At 39.8% G+C, this 25,476-nt stretch overlaps 1 long non-coding RNA gene and 1 pseudogene across 1 annotated transcript in view; both read left to right on the top strand.

The window, feature by feature from the left end:
* LOC140700131 (uncharacterized) overlaps window positions 1–25,476 on the top strand; it is an 83,184-nt gene that overhangs the window by 56,464 nt on the left and 1,244 nt on the right. Inside the window, exon 2 of the long non-coding RNA XR_012078372.1 lies at window positions 23,305–23,367. This is a non-coding gene — a long non-coding RNA (uncharacterized lncRNA). The remainder of the gene's footprint in view (window positions 1–23,304; window positions 23,368–25,476) is intronic.
* LOC116282727 (U6 spliceosomal RNA) lies at window positions 14,638–14,750 on the top strand (annotated as a pseudogene).

The raw sequence follows: 25,476 nt of genomic DNA, 5'->3' as shown, positions 1-25,476 counted from the left end.
TGCCTTCCCGAATGCTTCCCACTTTACAGAGGACAGAAATAACTGAAAATAAGGAACAAGTTACGTGAGTAAATAGCATACGTATGGTGTATCGTAAGCACTGAAATCTGTGAGAGTGTGTGTGTGTGTGTGTGTGAGAGAGAGAGAGAGAGAGAGAGAATGCTTGACATTTTTAAAGCCGATTTCCCCATAGACAGCTGGTCAAATTCCTAACTTGTGAGGCCACTTTGAACAAGATGGGAAGAGACACAGAACACTCTTTAGGGGAAGTCCTGAGTTCCCTAAATTTGTTTACATGAAAAATGTAGACATTTGACTTTCTCCTTGAATAGCAATTTGTTGCTCCCATAACTTTTTACCTCTCTTCAGCTGCCAAACCCCTTCTTAAAACAGAAGGGGAAGCTAAAATTACAAGCCTAGCCTCAACTTAAGAAAACATAGAGAAAGAAATCTCAAAATGTAAATGGATTAACACCGACTGTTACCTAATATGCAGTGTCCGAATTAGCAGGAAGAGTTGTTTGCTTCCTTTAGTTTAGTTACAAAACTAACATTCAGTGAAGATTTTCATGGCCATTTTATACCCCTCCTCAAAGCCTTTCATTAACTTCTTTTCACTAGGTATAAAATAATTTTATTCTATAAGCCATAAAAAGGTTTCCCTTTTTGGTTTACTTTAGTTTAAATTTTTGTCCTATTTCTCTTCATCCCATTTATGTGCCTGCATAATTTTCTGCCCCTAAACATAGTCTATGTGGTTAATTCTAAGATATATAATTTTTCACTTTTAACATCTCTGAAATTAGGAAGCATCTTACAGCCAGTGGTATCTGAAATTCAATGAAATATGGTCAGTTTTTTCTGAGTGAGCTTTTTTGTCTCCTACCAGCCACTGAATGATGTTCTTCCCTCCCACCATTTGGTTCTAATTCATATATCTTATAAAAATCTTGCCTTATTTTTGTGAAACCATTTGATATTAATATAATTCTAATATTTATAGCACTCTGACATATATATTTATAAGAAGTGGCATGTAAATCTACCTTATTTTAATGACTATGTAATATTCCATTACTTGAATATGTTGTAATTTTATTAGCCAGTCCCTATTGATATTATAGATAATGTTCAAATAAACATACTTTCTATACTTACCTAATTATTTCCTTATGATACATTTATAAAAGTAAAGCATGATTACTAGTATTAGTGGTAGGTACAGTGCAGTAACTTTCTTGTCCCTATGTTTTCATATGTTAACTGGGCTATAAACCTTTATTTCTGGTCTAACGATGATCTTTTTCTTTCTTTTATTCTTTTTTTATTATGATAAAATATATAGCATAAAGTATACCATTTTAACCATCTTTAAGTGTACAGTTCAGTGACATTAAGGATATGCACAGTGTTGTGCAAACATCACCAGCATCCATCTCCAGAAGGATAATCTTTTTTAAGGCTGTAGATACATATTGCCAAATTGCTCTGTAGAAGTATACAATTGCTGTTCCCCACAACAACTTATTTATCTATTAAACCGCATTTATTTATTTATTTATTGAATAATCTCATGTGTCAAGCAATGTACTTGTTATGCACAAATGATATATTTGTTAGGATGGTTTTGTTGCAAATGACAGAAGACCCAACACAAACTGACAAGCAATAGTTTTCTTTCCAAGAATGGCTGAATTCAGCTCTGTTTCCATCACCAGGACTCTGTTTCTTCCTCTTACTTTCTCCTGGTTGTGTTCCCTTCAAGCATTGCCTTTCTTTTCAAACAGGTTTTTACCCTTGTGTTATGAAAATGCCTACAGCAGCCCTGCACCCTATTGACTCCATGTCCAGCAGAAAAAGAGAATGAGAGAGAGAGAGAAAGAAGGAAAGAAAGGGAAGAATCCCTCTTTCAATAATTCTGAAAAAAGTCCTGAGATTTACTGGGATTGGAAAGGTTTAGAGCACAGGCTCATCCAAACCAGTGAGACCACAGGAAATGGGACAATAACTGGCCAGTTTAGGCTGATTTAGGCCTGTGTCTTGTCCTCCACCCTTGGGCCAGGAGTTGGGGAAGCCCCATCCAGATCACAAAGAGCAAGACCAGAGAACTCACAACAGAAATCAGACCTGTTGCCAGAAGCACAGGAAGGGACACTGTGGTGACAAAAATAACGTTCACTTCCATTCAGGAGTAGAGCAGGGATATCATATAAGAAACCGTATCACATATACAAAAATGAAGTTAAAGAAAAGAGGAAAGGGAGTGAAGGTCTGTTCAATACATCTTTTTTTAAAGCATATATACTGCCATGTACTGCACTAGGTACTGATGCTATAAATATGTTAAAAAAAAATCAGGCTTGATCTTCAGGAAATGTATACTTTAATGAGAGAAACAGACATAAAAGCATATCTAGTAGGCTGAGCATCAAGAGAGGTGGAGTTGATGCAGAAGCCCAGACAAGGTCACCCACAGCCCCGCTTGAGAATACAGGAAACACTTCCTAAAATAGATGACACCTGAGCTGAATCATACATGATTCGTATGCATGTATGAAATGAAGAAATTTGGAAAGATACTTTAGAGTAAAGAGAACTGAATGAAATGGTTGGGGGGAATATGACATAGTTCAGTATTCAAAAGCTATCTGTTGAATGCTGCTATATGCTAGATACTTCTCAGCCCTTTTCCTTAAATATTTCATAGAATTGTATGTAATAATTAATATGTCATGTAGTATAATTCATATAATTAATACAAATAGCCTGGCATCCTGAAAGGAAGGTTCATGAAAAGAAAAATAAAATAAAGCAAGACAAGCAAAAACAAGCAAACAAATCCAAAAAGGTCAGACTGAAAAAAGCAAGTTGGGATCAGATTATGGAAAGGCTTTCAATATCTGTGTTATACCTAATTCAGTAGGTATTGGGAGCTAATGAAAGTTTTAGGGCAGGGGTTTGACAGGACCACGGTCATACTTTATAAACATTTTCCAGCTATGATACCTGGAAGATGGCCACTAGTGGAGAGAACTGTATTTGAAAGACCACTGAAGAGCATACCCTCCTCCTTGCCTTAACTAAAATTTGGAGGGTTTTTTTCTGTTGGGAATTCACATCTACTGAGCTCCTTTGAACAGAGGTTTTTGTTTTGTATTTTAAATTGAGCAGAGATGCTTGATCACCCCACTGGACCAGAGGTTGCTTATTGGCAAACCATTTCTAGCCACCTTCCTGCCAACTCCCTCCTCCTGTGAGGACCTCCCTCATCTTCCAGGCTTCACTTACTCTCTCCTCTTCACATTATACTCTCCTGAAAGTTCTTTGGCAATTGTCATTTAGATGCTAAATCCAGTGGGTTTCCTATTTTAATTTGGGGCATTTGATTCTTTTGACCCATTGTTTCTTGACAGATTCTCCAGAAATGATTTTTTTCCTATTTCTCCTCATACCTCTCTGGCCATTCTTCTGTCTCTTTTGCAAGTTCTTCCTATTCCCCCTTCTTAGATGCAGGTGTGCCTTGGGCTTCTTCCTCAGCCATCTCCCCTTCTCATCTGCCATGCTCTTCCAGTGGTTTGAATCACCAGCCAAGTGTTTGTGAGCTGACAGCTCACAACCACACCACCAGCCCCAGGCTCTCTTCTGACCTTTAAATCTACACATCTGATTGCCTACTGTACAGCACTAACTCAGTGTTTCACTCAAAGTTCAATTCCACATGCCTGAAAGAGTAAACTGTCTCCCATCTACCCAGGCACCCAAATGAAAGCCTGGAAGTCACTTCAACTCTTCGATTTTAACAACCACTTATAAGCAGTTACTGAGTGTTGTTAATTCTGCCTTTTTACTATCTCTCATAGCCCTCTTCTCCTCCCCATTTTTATTCTAACTTCTTTAATTTAGTGTCTCATTATCCTTTGCCTAAAATGTTAGCTTTTTATTTTGAAGACTTTTAAATATACATAGGTGTAACAAACTCCTACATACCCATCATCTGGATTTAGTAATTATTAACTTTTTGCCATAGCTACTTCAGCTGTCATTTCTACATTTTAGAGCAAATCCAGACATCGTGACATCTCACCCTCAAACACTTCAGTAGGCTGTTATATTACATTACCACAGTGGCATTATCATACTTAATAAAATTAGCAAGAATGCTTAATATTACCTAATACTCTGTCTTCCAAATTTTCTCTTTACAGCTGATCTGTTTGAATGAGGATGCAAACAAGGTCCACACACTGCATGTAGTTGAAGCCTCTTGGAAAGTAAAACAGTTCCCTCCCTTTGGTTCTTCTCATTGACTTTTTGAAGCAACTGAGTCAGCTGTCTTGTCTTTCCTAAACTTTCATAGTTGTCTCCTAAAGTCTCTTTGCCTTGAGACTTGCTCCTTCCCACCACTTCCCCTTTATGTCCTCCACACTGGAGGCCGTCAGAGCCATCTTTTAAAATGCAGTTTGGATCACATTACTTCCCTGCTTGAAAGTCTTCAAACATTCCCATGAACTGCCACAGTAAAATCTAAACTTCTTCCTATGTCATACAATGTTTTCACTGATCTCTACCTAAATTTCCAATCTCATTTTTGGTTGATGCTTCCCCATCCTGTGCAGACCAAAATCTTCTTTTTCTTCCCCTAAATAGCAGGCTCACTCTCTGTCTGAATGCCATGTACTTGCCTCACTTCCACCTGGAAAATAACCTTCATTTCCCAAAAGCTCAGGTCAATTATCACCTCCTCTATGACATTTTTCTGGCTCTTTAAACCTCAACCAAAGCAAACTGACCATCTCCTCCTTCCATCCTAGTCCCTATGTGCTCTCCTGCACATAAGTGTCTACACTGCTGGCTCCTTCTGAGGCTCCTTGAGACTGGGTCCTACTCATAGTAGTCTTACCAGCCCCCATGGGCTTATAAAAATGGGCTTAGCAAAAAATGGGCTTTTAATACATGCTTGTGAGTAGGTGAATGAATGATAAATGAATGGGTTGACATTACAACCTGGGAAACACTAGATTTGTTCCAGGAAGAAATTCCTAGCAATCTCTCCTGCTCACAGCTCTTGAGGCTATGGGCACATCTAGGCTTAGGTAAAAGGCAGGGCCGCTTTTATTTGAGGACAGGGCCCCAGACCTCCAGCCTGCTGAGTTTCATCCTGTGTTGCTATGAGAGGCATGTGGCATTGAGTGATTCAGGTTCTATTACAAAACCACTGGATTCTCAGTAAAGGGAACATTTCTGAAAACGTAGTCATTGGGTGGGGGGAATTCCTTCCTTGGAGAAAATTGCTTTCCTGGCCAATAAGGTTTATTATCAAGCATAGCATAAACTGGGAAAAGGCAGGTCAGTAACAAAGCTAATTAGAAGACTTGTTCAGCACCAGGTGTTTAAAATCTATGAACTAATTTCACGACACTGTGCACGTCACCTCCATCTTTTGGCCTGTGTTTTTTAATCTTCCAAACAAAGATATTGGATTAGATGATCTCTAAGATCATTTCCAGCTCCATAATTTTATTATCTAATTTTTCTATAATACCAGTATAACATTTTTTTGATATGATAAAAGTTCAAGAATTATTGATAGCATTTTACAGTTACAGAAACTGAGGTCAGCAGGGTAAGAGATTTGCTTCAGACACGTGGAGGCAGCACCAGGGCCTGAATCCTTCCTGAGCTCTGTTTTATTCAGCGATCAATAGTTCCTGCTCCCGGGTGGAACCGCAGTATCTTTCCCTTTAGAAAAGCTGAACTGTTTTCCCCTCAGGCCTGCAGGGAAGAACCAAGGGTTGGAGTATGAAAGATATTAGTGCACCCTTATTCCACTTGCACAGCCTCCGAGGGTTTGAATCCCACAGTACTGAAAATAAGAAAAGTCAGTGGTGCTGAGACTGCCAGGTGGGCTGTAAGAAGGAGGCTGCAGGACAAGGGGAGCAGATTTGAACTGCTGGGGATGCTTTCCTGTGTCTGTGGACTAGGATGGGGGGTGGGGCACTGATCCCAAGGGCATAAAGACAAGGTCAGCCTCATCTCTTCTCTCTGTTCTTGGCAATAGCCAGTCTAGCTAGAAAGAGCAATCTGTCAAGTCTAATTAGAGTAGAAGAATGTGAACAATGGGCGACAGCTCTAAAATGACAGCCCAGTTTAATGGGGTGGAGGAGCTTGGGAGGGATGTGGGCTTTGTGTGCTTGGAATTGGTTCCTTTAAATGGATCCTTTCTGAACTCAAACTGCAAAGCAACTTAAGCTGGATCCTTATTTACTTCACCAGAAACCTTCAGGTCCCTGCGCCTTTTAACACAGACACATCCAGCAAAAACAGATGAGAACCTGGCTCTGTTTCAAAGGTGAGGCTGTAATTGAAAATAGTTCTATCATGCGGCGTGGATATGGTGCTGTATGTAGGCAACTGATACTTATTAATTTATTCATGTTTCTCTTTTGTGTTTAATTATATTGCAATATTAGTGTTCCTCTTATAATTTCTGCAACCCTTTTTATAGTAAGAATTATAACTGGATTCTCGAAATTTCAGAATAGCCTGAAATTTTAGTAGCACCATGAATAAGCAATTTTAAAATGCAAAAAAATGTAATGCATTTTTGGCTTGTACTTTAAATGGCCTCTCTGATTTGGATATTTTAGTTCTTGTATCAAAAGTAGGTTTTACAAGAAAAGAGTTTATTTTACAGATGGAATCAAATAAATATACTCCTTAAAATAAATACATGAATACTGGTTATTGAAGCTTAAAAACTATGCATTTGCATAACCTAAAGCTTCAAATAACAAAGCCCTGTTATCAGCAAATATTATACTGAAGACTAATGGTTTGTTAACTCTGTCTCATTGTGGGACATTCAGACATCTTAAAGGCGTATAAAAAAATTCTCTGAAATGGGAGAGAGGGAATGGGAAGAGAGTAAACACAAATGCAATTTATAAGTCTCAGTCTCCACGATTTTGCTGTTCTTTCCTGTACATTACTGTATTTAATCCTTGAAACACTGTTAAGTATGTTACTGTTATCTTAACAGATAAAGAAACTAAGGCCCTGAGAAGTTAGCCCAAGGTTACAGGGAAATGCAGAGTCAGGCCTGGAACCCAGGTCGTCTGGCTCCAAGCCTAGTGTACTTCTCAGCACTGTATTTCTGGTAGAGTCAGGAGACAATATGTTCTTAAAAATCATCCAATTCATAAAATAATGCTAACATGAGGGCTCTCTTCAACTCTGTTGGTCTCTTATGGACCTAAATGAGGCAGTGGACTTTAGTTCCTGTATTTGTACCACTTACTTTACTGCATGTTGCTAGCGTTTTATTTTCTAACACATCACGTGTTTCTTTTCTGTCCTTTCTTTCTTTTTTCTGTTATATACACATTATTTGAATAAATTATCTTGTAAAAAGAGAAAGAAAAAGTCTGCCAATACTATGCACCTCACCTTGGCCCCAGTCCACTCCCCAGAGAAAACAGTTATCAATCTGAAGTATAACCAACTGCTTTCTATGTGTGTGTATCTGTATTATACTGTTTTGTATCTTTCTAATACATAAATAACACTGTGATGTACTTTTTAATCCCTCAACTTGTTTTTCTTTTCTTTTCTTTTTTTTAACTTACTATGTCTTATGGAGATCCTTTCATGATACATGTTTAAATCATTCTTTGTAATTGTTACATTACATAGTATTCCGTGCACTCTCCCTTTTATTGTTTCCTCTCTACTTTGCCTCTGCTTTTGAAATGGCTTAGTGTCATGGCAAGTCAACATTTGATCATATTTGTGTTATTGGGGCAGGTAGAGTCAAGCATAACCTTTATGGCTCTTTGGAGTGTTAATAAGTAAGAAAGGGAAGAAATGTAGGAAGCACTCACGCCAACACTTTGAGCTGGGATGAGAGGCCTAGGGTGGGCACAGTGTTAGCAGATTATTTGCTGCCTCTTGGCTTCTGAATTTTAGCACTTACTTAAAAAAAAAACCAAAACTGCCTGTTTTCCAGAAATACATTCCTTTTATATAAGAGATAATAGTAACATACTTGATAAGGTGCTGTCAGGATTAAATGAGATAGTGCATAGGAAAGAATGTCAAAACCCTGCAGACTGAGACATACACGTTATGCATTGTGTTTGCTCACCGTCTTCCCTCTCTCCCTCCCACGTCAGATATTATGTTGTGAGACAGTCCCTCAAAGAAGGGTAGTTAGTAAATGGAACAATGTCGTTATTAGATATTCTGGAACAGGAATGTGCCTAAAAGCAGACATTTTGCAGACTTATCTCTGGATTCAAGTCCTGATGTGGCTATTTGTTAGTTGTTGTGTGGCTTCAGTAATGTTTTATCATCTGTAAAATAAGGGTAATAATAATAGTAAACTTAGCCTGTGGGGCTCTGGTGAGGTTTAAATGAGATAATGTATGCAAAGTACTTATATAGTTTCTGGTATATAGGAAAGTCAGCTGCTGTCATCATTATCAGAGAAGTTGCAATATCCCCACTTCCATTTTCTGTCTACAGAGTGTCACTATCCGTTTTCTTCAGATGTGACAATAAAAGCAGGTCTCATCCAGGGATTAAAGCACAGTCATTGTTCTTTTAGTCTCTCTCTCCCTCCCTCTCTATATATAAAAGCAAATATTTCCTGAATGCCTACTGCATGTCTAATAACCTGCTGGGTACTGTTTGAAATATAAAGGAAGTGCAAGATGGGGCTCTTGCCCTCAAAGTGTTTATTAGTTGTTAAATTAAAGTGCCTGAATGTATGAGGTTAACCCTGGAAAGAACTTTGAACCTGTCAGAAGAAAGACATTCTGTAATAGGCTCTCTGGGTAACAGATAATAACATAAACACAGGGTAGTATTGTGGATATACATGCCCAGTGCTATTTTATCAAAATTTTCTGTTGATTACAAAGGTATAAGACTAATCCTTTAACACCTGCTTATTCGTTCCTTGTCTAGCTTCAGAATTATTTTAGAAGCTCGCCTGGGCCTCACCTATGGAACCTGAGCCATCAGATCACACCCTGATGCTGGGTTGGTTTCCTGGCTGAGGGTTGCTCTCACTTCCTCTTTAAAGTGCTGAGAAGAATGAGGTCCCCAGGAGCTGGGAGAAAAGAGCTGCTCCCACAGGGCCCAAGTCTTGGTTGAGCAGAAATATGCAGATATTCTGTTACTCCAGACAAAATAACTGGTATTTAGTATGCAGATAAAATCCCAAAAGAGTAGGAATTGTCTTAAAGGGCCTGAGGATGTCATGTGAAAGGATTAAAGTTATCTTATTTGGGGGGGTAAATTCCCAGGAAATGAAACAAAATGTATTTCCAAAATGTCAGCCTCATCTTTATCAGCCCAGAGCTTTCTCTGACCAACAGAGCCCATTTTCTGTTATGTGTACAGACCTATTCCAGCTGACCCAAACTAAAATTCCAACTAGATATAAAAGGCCACCTCAGCTGTCAAGCACAGAAGCCATGTGTGGCTTTTGGTTTAAGCATCAGTCCAGGGAGCAGATGCTCTGAGGGCTTGGGGAGTGGCAGGCCTATTCCTGGTACAGGGACAAACACCCTTTGTCTTAGTTCCTCACTTAAGTCAGGGATAGACAATACTAAATCTTTTTACTTTTAAAGGAGCTGTGTTAAATCATTCTTATGATAAAAAAAAATCACTTACAATGCAAAAAGGTGTGACTTCTCAGAGACCCCTATTACTATCAAAAGGATTTCTTAGCAGACAAAGGAATTTGCTCATTAAATCATACCCCTGTGAGAAGAGATTCTTAAAAGTAAGGTGCAGGACATGTAATTATTAGGTTAAGTTGATTCAGAACACTCTCCTCCAATACCGCTTTCAGAAGGAGAAAATTTGTATTTGATAAAGAGAGGCACCTTTCTGAAATGGCTGACTAGAAACCCAGAATAAAATGTACGTGTTAGAACCCTAAAAGGAGTTTGATCTTACATTTCACAGTGAGTTCCAGGCTCCAAAAATATGCTGCCCAAAGCATTATTAGGATACAACTAACTTATTTTGCCCTTCTTCAGGAGGTGAAAGCCACTGGTGTATAAGACTTGAGAGAGAGCCCATCTTCCAAGGAAGAACAAAGAGAAAGCAGGCACCCATCCCCCTCAGAGAAGCCACTTCGCTTTGTCTCAGCCGATCCCCACCGAGGACTGCAGCAGGAGAGGCTCAGTGCTGTGTCCCTGATGATTAGTTTAGTCACACTGGGTTCAGCAGTTTTGGACATGTGGGGAAATATGTGTCTGCCTGCACATTATTACTGTTATCAGCAGCCCTGTTCTTGTGTCCTCTCCCCAAAGGACACTTTTATAACACAGTAACACTTAGGGAGACATTCCCCTCATTTCCTTCTGTTTCTCAGCAGATAAACAAAAGTCAGGCATGTCTTGGATCCTTTCCCTGATTGACTAAGTTACTATATATCCATTATTCTCCTTTGTCCTCCACACACTGAGCTCTCAGTGCTCATCTTGTTGGATTCAGACTGTACAGGACTTGAGGGCCCAACTTTTCTGCTCCGGGACCCTCAAGAAGCTTCTGTTCCAGTTGGATTCCTAATTTCTGGTGCTACTGCACATCTGCTTTGAACCAGATCCTATAATTAATGCCTACAGCTATGCCTTGATGGGAAATAGGAATTTTCATGTCAGAGAACAGGGACCTGATAAACAGCATGACTAGTCCAAATGAAATTGTCCACCTATGGGCCTTCACTCCCTTACTAAAAGAAAAAGGGGGATGTATAATTCTTACATTTCATGCACTGAATTTTTGCAAGTGGAAGGGACGAAGAGGTTATTAGGGCACCATTTGGGCAACGTGAAGTACAGGGCTCTGCAGGAGAAAGCATCAGCTTAATGAAGGGCAACATAAAGCTCTATGCAGCGTAAGAAGGGGGAAACTGCACTTTCTCATCATCTTGCAGGTTACAATTCCTGGCAATCGCGCTGGCTCGAAAGCTGAAGCGCAATCGTCATCTTCTTTCTGTGGGCTTCAGCCATAGGGGGAGAAAGGTGGTACCACAATTCTCTCCCAGTAGATGACGATGACGTATTCTAAGCAGATGATTGCGGAGGCTCCTGTCAAATGAGTGAAGAGGAAAAGGAAGTGGGGAGAGGAGGAGGGACTCTAGAAATGGCACTGCAACGATCCTGGAATAAAAATGAGGGGCCACAATAAAAAGTGATAAGCACAACCAACTTGTAATTCAACCCTCTGCCCTTTTTGTCAATTTGCTTCTGATAACCTTTTTACTATTTTGTAAATAACTTGAAGCAAGATGGGATAAGTGAAAGAGAGCCCCGATCAGGTTCTATTTTTCACTCTCCTTTATGATTGCTTTAAATAACAATTATACTATTAAAATCAAATCCACTCTTTAGCTTTAGGAAGTATTAACAACAGTCAAGCATTTGAAAGATTCATATCTCAAAACCACCACAACAGGCCCCTAAGATTTCTCTTTTCGACAGAAAGGCTGCTCTGGTTCTGCTCATTACTTTCAGTTTTGTTGAGTAGGGGGCATAGCGTGCAGCATCTTGAGTGCAAACGTGTTTGAAATGTCTGTCCGAACTAAGTGGCTCAGGGAGCGACGCCGCAGCCTCTGGTGAGATCTGAGCTTTCTCCCTTTTCACCAGCAGGCGGCGCTATTTTCAGAGCGCCCGCGGCCGCTGCCCCGCCCGCCAAGGTCACTTCCGCTGCGGCCCCGCGAGGTTATTCTCTGCCACGCCTTGCTGGTCTTTTTTGAGGCAGCGTTTCTTCTTGTAGTGCTATTAACGTTCTGAACCACTGTTCTCTTGTGACGGTTTATGCTACTTGAAAACTTGATTCTTGAGACCTTTGAAAGAGTGGAAATTCTTAAAAAAAAGTTTGATATTGCGTAATTACTGATTATTTAAACATCTCAAATGCATTTCAACTTAGTCAATTAGAAAGAGCTTCTGGCCCGACACAGAAAGCAATATATGTTGAAAACTGGAATGCTAAAAAAAAAAAATTCTTCCTGTTATTCCAGACTCTTCTTTAGGTTTAGAGAGCAGGTCGCGAAAATTCAGCTGCGGCGCCATCTGCTGGAAGCGCCACGACGCTGCAAGACTTTGTCCGGGAAGGAGAGGTTGGGTTACAGGTACAGGCCGACCTTTTGCCCAGGGAAAGCTCTGCCACCAAGGTAGCATTCATGTGCAGTCAGCTTACCTAAAAAGAGACTAAACTGACCCCCTACAAGAAAATGGACTCCGTTTTGAGCAGCCCTCCGGCCTAAATGAACTGGCATGTGCTATATGTGTTTTCTCTTAGGAAAACCTGAGGCTTCAGGAGAAGATGAGGCTTAAGTTATTTCATTACACCTGCACGGTTCTCAGGTGCAAGGCTGAAAACTGAAACTGTTTTCCATCACTGAACACAGGGAAGTATCAGAAACAGAAGTCACAATATATTTGTTCTCCTGAATGGAACTGATATTGCTGAGTGGAAGGATTTTAAAGGATGAAGAGGATACAGAAATGAAATTAATATGGGAGTCAGGAGGTGTTAAAATGTGGCCTTGGCCATGCTTTGATATAAGGTCACTAAGCTCTACTACCATTTTCCAAACTCTTATGTCAGTTCTGATTTACTTGATGATTTTTCTGTTTAGGAGACTTCAGGCCCTTTTTAACAAGGGTCTAAACCCATTTGCAAACACATTTATATACATACTTCAATACAAACCTCAATTCACCATTGTTGGAAACTTTGTTAAAAGCCATAATCAGAAACCGCTTGGGGAACTGGAAGGAAGCAGAAGTTTAGAGCAGAATTACAGTTGGCCCACCCATCTGGAAAAATATGGTATCACTGATAGGAAACATTTGTAATGGAGAAATGTTATAATAGTTGTGACCCTTTAGAGCTTGATAATAACATTCTAACGGAAATGAGTTTTTGTGTTCTGGGATGAGCTTATAATGGTTTTCCAGAAAGAGATGAAGTAGCTTTACCAACAATATAACCTACTGGAACCTAAATGGTTATGTAGTTTTTGGGGTCCATGTCATGTGACTTCCATATGCAGTCAGTGTTTTTTAAGGACATCCTTTGATGCTTCAATAATGAAGCCCTCGTGGATGAGACCTGAGTCTACTACCATTGTGAATAGTTTCATAGAGAAAGTGTTAACCCTCCATATAGGTGCTTGAAGAAGATAAACAACTAAGAAAATAGGATGAGATATAAGATAAAAATCCATTGTAATGATGCATGGAAGGACTGTATCAGAGAACTTGAAGATTGATTGTTTTTCAATTTTGAATGAACAAAGGGTTAATGGGTACCAAATTGTAAGCAGTAGAGGAAATATTGGATGGCTGATGTCACATCTGTTATACCTCTCTTCTACTAATGTATTTGTAGAGGAAACTCTACAACTCACAGAAATAAATAGCTTGATAACAGATCAGTGTGGGTGGTGACACAGTGGAGAATTGAGCATCCCTCGGTGAAGGTGGTTTCAGGGCCTCTGGCTTGGGACAGTACAGGGTGGGCTCAGAAGTGAGGAGTGAGAGCCAGATACCTTGAGCCCTCATACTCTCTTCCTTTCATTTGGCCCTGGAAACTGAGGTTTTCTCTTCTGAGGTTTTTCTTATTTCATTAACTTGTTTCTTTAGAGGGTTCCTCCACCCTCAGAACAGAATCACATGTACCACCTACCTGTGACTTTCTTCACAGATGCCTTAAGAGTATTCATTGAGCACTATTTCTGGCGAACCCAACATAAAAAGTCTACCCATTCCCTCCACAGTTGAGCTTGGGGTTCAAATATTTTGTATTTGGCAAAAAACAAGGGAAAATTTTTCTAGAGATGACCTCTCCCTTGACTTTTAGCCTGTTCTAAATCGGGCTTTTGAGAGAATATGACCATGCTTTCAAAAACATGAAACAGATTGAACTTGGGAAAAATTTCTGTCTGGATCCTAGAGTTAGGTAAGTGTGTCTTTCATGGTCAAATCCTGACTTCACAGAGGACTTACCTCTTTTTTTTTTTTCTTTTTCACAAAGGACTTGCCTTAACAATGTCAATTCAGCTCACTTTTGTTCTCTCAGCTACGATCAGTCCTCTCCTCTTCCCTCCCTGCAAAATGTCAAGTTAATGCCTGCTCATTGGTGGGTCCTGGCTTTCTGGCCACTTCCTCCAAGATTTCCTTGACCTCCCCAGGTGAAGGGAGGGTGCTCCTGCTAGTTCCCACCACCTCATGGTTCCCATTGTAGCTCTGTGATACCATATTGTCACTGCTTTTCTGTCTGTCTCCCATACTAGACTCTTAAATCCTGTGAAAACAGGGCCAAGGCTATTGTTGTGTTCATTTTGCATCCTCAATGCCTAATTAGTGCTTCAGACCAAGAAGATGTTAGGTAGGAATTCCACATACAGATATGGGAGGAAAGAGTGTTTCTGATGGAGGAACTGGCATGAGCATACACACAGGTGCAGATCTGAAGGAGTGTCTAGGAGTATGAGTGTGACTTGGCCGAGGCCTGGGAGGGACTGGCAGGGGATAAGCTGGAAAAGAGTCTGGGGTGGTTATGAACATTGTGAATGTTAGTGTAAGGCGGTGGTCATCAAAAGTTGAAATAGTGCTCACTTGAGGGTATACAGCACATACGCTAAAACTGGAACGATACAGGGAGGATTAGCGTGGCCCCTGTGCGAGGATGATATGCAAATTCATGAAGCGTTCCATGTTTTTAAAAAAAGTTGAAATAGTTGCAGATGATGGCATTTCTATCTGGTGTATTATATATCAGATAAGTGCTTTGCATATAGACTCATCAAAAACATGGAGTCCCAGATCTAGCTCATTTCACTTATGGAAAGATCACTTAGAAGAACTGGTCTACAATGGCTAACCTAGGCAGTTAAATAGACTAATTTTCTCTTGGGAAAAGCTTAGCTTCGTTTTCAATTGAAAACACTGTTACTTCAAGGACTTCCACCACTTCCCTTGTGACTACTGATCCTAGGATAGCCACTGCCCAAGGCACAGAAGCTGGCTGGAATTTGTTGAGGGGATGAAATAAGGTGCTGCACTGTCAGTTTCTTACTTGGCTCCCAAGAGATTCTCCCTCAGGTGTGATGCATTCTCAACAGTTCAGGATGACTAAAGAATGCCTTTCTGTTGTGAAGGGTCAGAGCTGTTGGGAAGGGGAGGCTGGAAAAGAGAAATCACCTCAGTGTCAGCCATTCCCAGGCAGATCACATCCAGGAGTGGTTGTTTAGAATCTGGAAACTGAGCCCCTTACTGCTGTCTATGCTCTGTGCTCTCAAGTTACCTGGGTCCCAGTTTGAAGACTATGGTTTTTAAAAACTTGAATTTTATCCTGCAGAACAGTGGTCTCCAGAGTGAAGTATGCAAGAGGTACAGAGAGAAAATATTACAAATTCTGTTCATACTTTTTAAACGTCATCCTCTTAAACTTTCTATATTGGTAGATGTTTATAATATATACAAAAAAATTAGAATAGTGTATAAATAATTGAAAAATAAATTACATGTGTGTTTATTAGAGAGAGGGTGTGCAAACATGAGTTTCCTGATAGGCACACATACACACCCAAAAAATCTGAGGACCACTTTTAGTGACAGTAGAGAGTTACTGAAGGTTTCTGAGTAAGCGAGTGAAAAGGAGCATAACTGCTGAATGCAGGTGATAGCAAGGACAGTGCCAGGCATCAGGGTGGCTACAGAGGGGTAGCACCTGCCTTCAGAGAGCTGGCAGCCTGGCTGACACGTGAAAAAGCAAGTAACAATAGTGAATGATAAATAGTTCTTGGCTGACTAAAGAGAGGACAAAAAGGAAGAAATTTAAAAGAATGTGAAAGAGCAACTGTTTCTATTCTGCTTTTAAACATGCATTTCCCGCAGAAAGAGCTGAATTTTCAGTAAGGCCCTAAATAGTGATGGCGTTGCCACCCTATTTTTATTTCATATTCCAAGCATTCTGTTTGGTCATGTTTCTTTTTCTCCATCTTTAATCACCAAATTGATGTTTTATTTCCGATCTGGGGGACCATGCCCTTCAGTTCTTACAAGAAATACTTGAAAATGTGAGTTTAAAAAAAAGTCAAAAATAAAATAAAAACATGAGAATTTGTAATTAAGAAGGATTTACCAGTGGTACTGATCATTGAGAAAATATTAACATAATGGTTAAAACAGCCAGGGGAAAAGTAAGTTAGGGGAATAATTTTCAGTAGCTTCCCTTTTTTAAAAAATTCTGCTATGATCAGAATTTCCCAGAGAGGGATTTTTTCAGGTTCCCAAAGAACATCATAATAAGGCATAATAATACTTTATAGTTGTGTGTAATCAATCCACCCTCAAAGAATTTTCATGATCTTATCCTTGCATTCCCACCAGTTGTCTCCACTGAGTGTAAAGGTGATAAAAGAGGTCAAGAGGCATTCCAGACTCAGTCTGAACAGAAGCTCAGGCCTTCTGACAAACACTGTGTTGGAAAAGAACCCTGAAGTGTCCCACCCAGATGCTTACTCAGACCCCACCCTCCTCACAATGACACCATAGGCATTGTTTTGGCCATTTAACAAAAGAAAAAAAACCAAGACTTGGAGAAGGTAAGTATCCAAGTACACAATTACTAAGTAGCAGAGCTGGAATTCAACCCAAGTCTGTTTTACTCAAAGCCTGTTTTAGTGCCTGGGAGGCAGCTGATAATATTTTGATGGCACAGTTTCAGTAGTGTGATAGAGGTAGAAGACAGATAACACAGGGTTTAGTCACTTATTTTTCATCAAATATTTGTTGAGGTGGGTGGGACTTCCAGGTGTGGCAGAGTGAGGAGGTGGGTAAATCATCTCCCCCCCAAAAGCAACTACAAAACTGGAAAAAATCAATGAGAACAGTCATTTTTAGCACCTGGAAATCGGCCAAAGGCATAGAATAATCTGATAAGTGTTTGTGCTTGAACAACTGCAGAAATTCAATAATAATTGTGGGAATCTGTGGCATCCCTGTTTGGGATGCTCCCACTTTCCAGCCCTCCCCCAAGCCCAGTCAGCATGGAGATTTTGCCAGGGCTGGGGGATGCTGTGAGGACCAGCAGGTTGGCTGCCACAGTCAAAGAGGGCGCAATTGATTTGGTGCAGAAGAGGACTTACGATTCTGCTAACCTGAGGTTGTGGTTGGGAGGAGAGTATTCCCAGCTGAGGGTGTGCGCAGTTGCAGCTGAGAGCAGAGGGCCTAAGATAATCACATACTCCTGGCTGACCTTGAGAATTCATGCATGGAGGAGCTATGAAAAGGCTCAATGGAAAGTAAAAGTAAAAGCCCAAGTAGAATTGGAAACAGCCTGAACTTTAAATATGTTCCCCTGGCCACATGATACAGGAAAAATGAACGTAGGGTGCGAGGAGGGGTTGTGTCCCAGGTCTCGGCTGAGTCCCTAGGACATGCCCTGCCAAGTGTGGGTCCTTAGCTTTGCGCAGTAAAGAATTCAAGAGCAAGCCACAGTTGAGTAAAGGTAGATTTATTTAGAGAGATAAATACTGAATAGAGTGTAGGCTGTTTCAGAAGGCAAGAGAAAGGCCGTGATGTGTGGTGCTCAGGCTAAAGTAAAAATAGATACACACTCCATAGACAGAATGTGAGCCATCTCCAAAGACGAGGGAGCGAGAAAGGCGGCCATGGGGCTCTGTGCTGCCGGTTTTTATGGGCTCAGTAGCTTCACATGCTAACAAGTGGGAGGACCATTCTAACTACCCTGAGGAAGGGGCTGGGATTCCCAGAAATTTGACCATTGCCCACTCTTTGACCTTTTATGATTAGCCCTGGAGCTGTCATGACACCCGTGTGAGTGCCATTTACCTTGTTAGTTAATATTACAATGAGCATATAACAAGCCCAAGGTCTACTAGAAGTCAAATCTCCTGCCACCTTGAGTCTCAAGGCCTACTGGGGGTTGAATCTTACACCATTTTTGTGTTAACTGCTGTCATTCCTTGAATGGCTGTGCCTTGCCCCCTTCCCTCCTATCTCACACACACAAATCAATTATCAGAGGACAGAAGTCAATTTCTATCCCAACATTGGGTGACCATTAGGCTACTCAGATACAAGAGTGACTCCTAGGAAGCCAGACTTAAAAATAAAAACAAACAACAACAACAAAATAAACTGAGCAGAGACACCAGCAGCCACACACTTGACACAGATTTCATAGATTTAACCAAAGTAAGTTTCTGAACACACAAGCACAAAAGACAGCCTTGAGGGAGAAAATCAGAATCCCGAGTTGCTACAGTATAGTATTTAAAAATCCAGTTTTCAATAAAATATGCAAAGAGACAGGAAAGTATGACTCATTTTTAGGAAAAGCAGAAGTCAGTAAGATGTATCTCAGTGTCCCCAGAAATTGGATTTAGCAGGCAAAGACATCAAAGGAGTTATTATAAATATGAAGGAACTAAAAGAAATAATGTTTAAAGAATCAAAATAAAGGAGGACAGTAATAAATCAACAAATAAAGATACTCAATAAGGCAACAAATTTTTTTTAGAATTTAAAATGTAATTTCTAGAAGTAGAAATAAGCAATAATTGAAATGGAAAATTCACTAGAGGGGCTGAAAAGCAGATTCAAGATAGTAGAAAAAAGAATCAGTGAACTTGAAGAGAAATCAACAGAAATTATCTACTGAAGAATGAAAAGAATGGAAATTGAAGAAAAGTGAACAGAGCCTCAGAAACTTGTGGAACAGCATACCAATGTACATGTAATGGGTGAGGGAAGAAAAATGTCAGAAAAAAATATTTGAAAAAATGATGTCCAAAAACATAGCAAATTTGATTAAAATCATTAATTTACATATTCAAGTAGCTCACCCAGCCCAACTAGGATAATTACAAAGAGATCCACACCTAAACACAAGATATAAACTGTTGAAAACCAACAACAAAAGGAAAGTCTTTAAAGCATCAAGAGAAAAACTACCATCATGTATAATGGCGCATCAATGTGATTAACGACTAATTTCTCATCTGAAACAATGGAGGTTTCTCACGTGAAACAATGGAGGCTGGAAGGCAGTGGAATGGAATATTCAAAGTGTAATATAAAAAAAAGAATCAACCAACAATTTTATATTCCACAAAAGTATCCTTCAAAAATGAAAGATAAATTAAGACACTCCCAGATAAACAAATTTGAGGGAGTTTGTTGCTAGTAGACCTGCCCTATAAGAAATGCCATAGGGAGTCCTTTGGGCTGAAAGGAAAGGACATCAGATGGTAAGTCCACAGGAGGAAATGAAGAGCACTGGAAATGGATTGATATAAAAGACTACATAAATACATATTTTCTTGTTTCTTTAAGAATCTTCTTTAAAAAATATGAAATTGTATAAGGCAAGTGGTGAGACTTAAAGTCTGAGTCCAGTGGGTTCATGGACTAGGGGGAGATAAACTAGAGGTAATGGTTGTAGACAATTAATTCTTTGCTATAAAGATAAAGTGAGAAATGGAAAAGTAACCACAGGTAGAAGTGAAATCAAGAGAGGTTGTTTTGGAGATGGAAGAGCATGTCTTACTGCTAAAAGAAGACATAGAACAGAGAGGGGAAACTGATGCAGGAGACAAAAAAGAGAATCACTAGTGTAATATCCTTGAGTAGGCAAAGTGGATGGGATATGATATACAGGTGGAATGGCTGGCCTTGAATAAGAGCACAGAGAGTTATCATTAGTAGCTAGAAGACAGGCAAGAATGCATGGGCACAGTTGTAAATAGGTAGATTGTTAAGAAAAGTCATCCCGCATTTGGAAATAGGCTAACAGAAGTACTGGGTATCATTTTAGTGAAGAGCTGTGCTCTGTCAGCAGGCCCCCTGGGGGTTACCTCATGTTTTAAGGGGAGGTAGCTCTGTAACTTTCTATGTATTATTGATTAGGATATTTAACCACCCTGTTTCTTATAGAAAACTTACAGCAATGCAAATAGTTCTTGCCTGAGAGAAATACAGATGATTTCTGTCCTATTGAAAAGATAACCTCATTGGTTATGATTTTTTTTTTTTTGCCTTGTAGGGCATTAACTAGTTTTGTTTCTCCCTAGCAATCTTATCATAATACTTTTTTTATTGAGTTATAGTCATTTTACAGTGTTGTGTCAAATTGTGTGTAGGGCACAATTTTTCAGTTATACATGAACATACATATATATATTCATTGTCACTTTTTTTTTTTGCTGTGAGCTACCGCAAGATCTTGTATATATTTCCCTGTGCTATACAGTATAATCTTGTTTATCTATTCTACATATGCCTGTCAGTATATACAAATTTTGAAATCCCAGTCTGTCCCTTCCCACCCCCCACCCCCTTGGCAACCACAAGTTTGTATTCTATGTCTATGAGTCTGTTTCTGTTTTGTATTTATGTTTTCTTTCCTTTCTTTTAGATTCCACATATGAGCAATCTCATATGCTACTTTTCTTTCTCTTTCTGGCCTACTTCGCTTAGAATGACATTTTCCAGGAACATCCCTGTTGCTGCAAATGGCATTATATTGTTAGTTTTTATGGCTGAGTAGTATTCCATTGTATAAATATACCACATCTTCTTTATCCAGTCATCTGTTGATGGACATTTAGGCTGTTTCCGTGTCTTGGCTATTGCAAATAGTGCTGCTATGAACATTGGGATGCATGTGTCTTTTTGAAGTAGGGTTCCTTCTTTATTATAATACTTTTAAAGCACCTTTTCTGATTAAATATATCAATTCCTGTTCCTCAAATGTTCTTTGCATCAGCTTTATCATTTTATTGGTTCCTCAGTTAGTTAATAAATCTTGAACAAATTTTTATTCTATATTTATATGAGTCATGATTTTAACTTTTTGAAAATTATATTTTAACAAGGTCAGCATAGTATTGGGGGCTTATGGACAGTCTCTTCTAATTGCTTCTATTTTCTCAGTGAATAAGGATGCAAACTTATGAACTGAGAGAATGCAGAGAAAATTTAGGGGGTTTAAGAGTTGTGAAGAAAATATTAAAAACGTTTAGGAGACTGGGAAAGTGAAGAGATTAAGGGGAATACAGTATTAATGCTGAGCAGCAGAAGGCCCACTGGAGGTTAGCGGTCATGAATTTTAAATGGGTCTGTCAGCATGCCACAGCCGTGCCTGCAGGCATGGGGTAGGCAGGGTTAGATTTAATCATGTTTGAGGTATTGCTAAGCGAGCACAACAAAGAAAATAGAACTAGGGAGTTGCAGGTGTAAGGAAGAGCATAATTATGGTGATGGACTATGCAAGGAGAGAGGTAAGGACATAAGAGGGTAAAGGACAGTAAAAAGGTGGTGGGATCAACGGCTTGTCAGTCTCGTTAAGCAGAAGGGTTGTTGGGATTGGTTTTCTCTTGCTGGAAGGGTAGAGGTAATGGTTGGATAGCGGGGTGCTTAAACTTGAATAATTGAAATGATGAGGCACCACCATGGGGTGGGAATACTTATCAGAGCTAAGAAGTAAGTGGTTGTAAACTGACTATACTTCAATATGTATGTGTGTGTGTGTGTGTGTGTGTGTGTGTGTGTGTGTATAATATATATATAATAAATTTTAAAACAAAATTTCTGACACGGTCTAGCAGAGGAAAAAAAGAAGTAAATGGGAAGATGGGAAGAAAAGCCACAAGTGTGAATAAAAGAGAAGAAATATAGGATAGTAACTGAAGCAAGAAATGACACTATGGTGGTTTAGTCATAATTTGTGTAGACAAAAAGAATTAAGGGTCAAGAAAGAAGGTTAATTAATAAAGCAAATTCTCAGAGACTGTGAGCAGGAATAAAGAGAGTCAAGGATCAAGAAAAGGGGTTAATTAATGAAGCAAGTTCTCAGAGGCTGTGAGCAGAAATAAAAACTAGGGCAAAAGTGGATGGGATTAGTATGAATAAAATTTGAGGGGACCCTAATGAGATAAAAGAGAGGATAATTGAGAAACAAGAAACAGCGGGGGAGGATATAGCTCAGTGGCAGAGTGCATGCCTAGCATGTATGAGGTCCTGGGTTCAATCCCTAGTACCTCCACTTAAAAAAAAAAAGATTAAATAAATAAATCTAATTACCCCACACACACACCAAAAAAAAGTACATCAGAAACAAGACAGAGACACTGTTGAGGATAGGATGAAAGCTGTTGGAGCTCAGGTTAAATCCCTTAATCCTATCACTAAATTAGGATTCTAGGTTATCTGCTACGAGTGAACAGGTAAATGTAGATCAGGAGCTCGAAGGATATAGAAACAATTGGAAGTAGCTGTTATTCCTTCGGAAATGAGCAAAAGATGAATAAAAGAGTCACGCAGTGTGGGATGGAGAAAATGTGAGAAGTTCAAGTCTTTGAGGCAGAGAAGAGATTTGCTTAACTTCCTGTGTCTCTCTGTAAATGTGGAAACCACGATGAGCTACTTATATAGGTTAATTTATATAATTTACAGAGGTTACAGGATTGATCACGTAGAAATTTTGCTCATGTTTGCCATGCTAAGCACCACAACAATGATGCTTTAAATTCTTCTTGAGCTCCAGATCCAGATCCAATCCCCTTGCTAAGAAGACCCTGCTACTTGTGTGTTCTGATGATGTCTAAAACTCTCTACTGGAAGGCCGAAAGCAATCTCACTTCAGCCTCACACCAAAAAAATAAACAGAAGTAACGCCCCCTCACCCCCAACTCCTCTGATATTTCCCATCATAATTACCTGCCCTGGCTCTAGAGGCAGAAAATTCAGAGCCTTTAGTGAACCTCACTCTCCCATCCAATTAGACACCAGTTTCTACAGATTTCTACACTGTAAACACCTCTCAAAGTTTGACCCTCCTATTAGGATTGCTTGAAAACTAGCCAAAATCTTAGGTCTACATATTCCAAATTGGGGTGCAGAGGAATGAGGCAGATTTGTTGTGTTCTAACTCCATCATAGAGGGAACTAGCCCTCCCAGGTCAAATTCTCAAACACCCCTGGTGGCTAGGCGCTAAGGGGCTCACAGTCTCCAGTTCCAGTCTGTACAGGAGCACAATCTGTGGTCCCACATCAACACAGGTTTCATAGCTTGTTAGGTGACATACACTCCAGTTTTTTGTTTTTTGTTTTTTTCTCTTTGAAACAACTTTGGTTTACTATCGGTCATTTAAGGCACAATAAAGGGGAAGAGCAGCCTGAATGTAAAATTTGTTTCTTTGTTTTGAACATAAAGAACTCCCTCCTTCTCTTTTTCTTTTTTCCACAGTATGTGATCCAGGCCCTGTCCCTTGGGTTCAGTACAAATAAACGGAGCTGCTAAGAAAACAGGGTAAGCAAGCTGATTTTTGTGGTAACAGGCTGTTCCGCACAACCTGTTTACAAGGTCAGCAGGGACCACAGCTTAACAAAACAAAGAAGTATGTAATTTAGAATAAGGAACTCTTGATCGATCAGAAACAAGGAAAGACCTTCCAGGGTTTCTAAATGGTTTATATTTCTGACTGTATTGGAACAAAATATGCTGGAGGGTAAGGAAAAAAGAACACAGACTAGAGGATCAAAATATTGAAGTGCTGTAAGAACAGAGCCCTAGGCGTCCGGCCACACCTGTGAGAACTCTGTACCAGCCTGTTTCCTTCACTGTGTCTTGTAACTGAAGGGGATCATTCCAGATTTGGATGATTTGGGGAAATAAACATGTAATTGAAGTTGTAGATATAAAAGTGGCTTCATATTAAAGTTTTTGGAGAGAAGATAGTGATTGGTAACTGAGGATCTTAAAACCAACCTCCTGAGGAAAAGGGTGAGGGTCCCAGAGAGTAAGGCTGGACTGAGGGCAGTGTGGGCCAGCCTGTGCCTTTAGAAAAGTTACTTAGCCCCACGAGCCTCAGTTTCCTCTTCTGTAGAATGGAGGCAACAATAGTCACTACCTCCACAGGGTTATTATGAAGGGCAGAAAAAGTTAAAGCATGTAAACTCTTCAGTCTGAGGATGAAAGCCCAGAGTGGTGACACTGGTACTAGAGGCAGGATGCTGGGGTATGGGGCAGGGGGGAGTAGTAAAGGAGTTGGCGGCTTTTATAATCCACAAAACAAAAGGGCTGGAAAAGGATTGGAGGGGCTAGGAGATAACTCCTAGCCCTGAAAACCTGAATTGGGAAGAGAAGCTAGACTGGGCTTTTGGGCTTTGGTTAGCCATGAAGAGAAGATTCATCCAGAAGCCAGGGAATGAATCAAGCTCTGAGACTTAAAAAAAAAAAAAAAAAAAAAAAGCCTTTTTATGCCAGAACTAAAGAACTAAGCAAAATGGCCTGACTTGGGCTAGGGTGGAAGCAGGGGCCGTGGTGTGCTGGTAAATGTTTAACAGCCAGCTGAGAGTGGAGGTGAGAGCCTAATTTGTAGGGTTCACCAATTTCCCTGGTATAAATACATCCTCCATTGCTGATTTCAAGCTGCCAATGTGATGTCCAACTGGCTCACAAAATTCCTGAAAAGCTAACAATTGGCTCTAGCAGGCTCTAACACACCAGTGAGTAGGGAGATTAGTGCAAAAGAATCACAAGGGGTTCAGATTAGGGAGAAACCCACTGACAAATGGAAGAAGCAGACAGGCATTGGAAAAGGCCAAATGCTTTCAGCCAAATTGAACTACCTGAGTAACACGAGACTGTTTCACCTCTAAATTTCCTAACTGTGTGCATAATTTGTGCAGTGATATTCCCTTCATACTGAGGCATTGTTGTACTAATTAGGCAGGAAAAAACTAATACATAGTGTACTTGAAAATGGTTGGCTCTGTATCCTGGGAGCAAGGGGAGGGGGGAGGTAGAGAGATACCTAAAAAACTGATAGGGGAAAGATTATCCTGAGATTCACAGTCTCTTAAGTAAACCTCCCACCATCTCAGCTGCTGACAAGAAACTATAGTCACAAGGAAAGAAAGCCCTCAGGGGCCTTCCACTTTGGGCTGCCTGGGTGCTTTTTAGGTACATCAATAAATAAAATTATTAAATAAACATTGTTATAAATAGAAAAGATTTCCAGACTCCAGGATATGGTCAACTTACTGGAATAATAATGTAGATAACTGAAGAATATAAGTAGTTCTTTTAAATTTTCTGCAAGAGAATTTTACCTGTCTATCCTAAATGGGAGGGGAATCAAGGAAATGGATATTAATTACAGGAAAGATTAAAAAGAGCTTAGGGTAAGAAGGCTTGGCTATAGAATATAGAGTGGGAATCCAGGGGAAACAACCTACTCGGTTGCTTTATTTGGTCACTGTAGGGAAACAATCCCGAAGGATTATATTTTTAGGAACTATAAAGCAGATTAGAACAAGCCAAGTGACGTCTCAGTGGAAATAAATAAAATGTGAAATTTCAGAGATGAAAGCCAATCTTGTCTGGTAATCTCCCAGAATGGAGAGCATTTCACAT

Source organism: Vicugna pacos, chromosome 12, assembly GCF_048564905.1.
Source record: "Vicugna pacos chromosome 12, VicPac4, whole genome shotgun sequence".
NCBI classification, from domain to species: Eukaryota; Metazoa; Chordata; class Mammalia; order Artiodactyla; family Camelidae; genus Vicugna; species Vicugna pacos.
The sequence above is the reverse complement of the archived record's forward strand: the minus strand, read 5'-3'. Positions and strand labels throughout refer to the sequence as shown.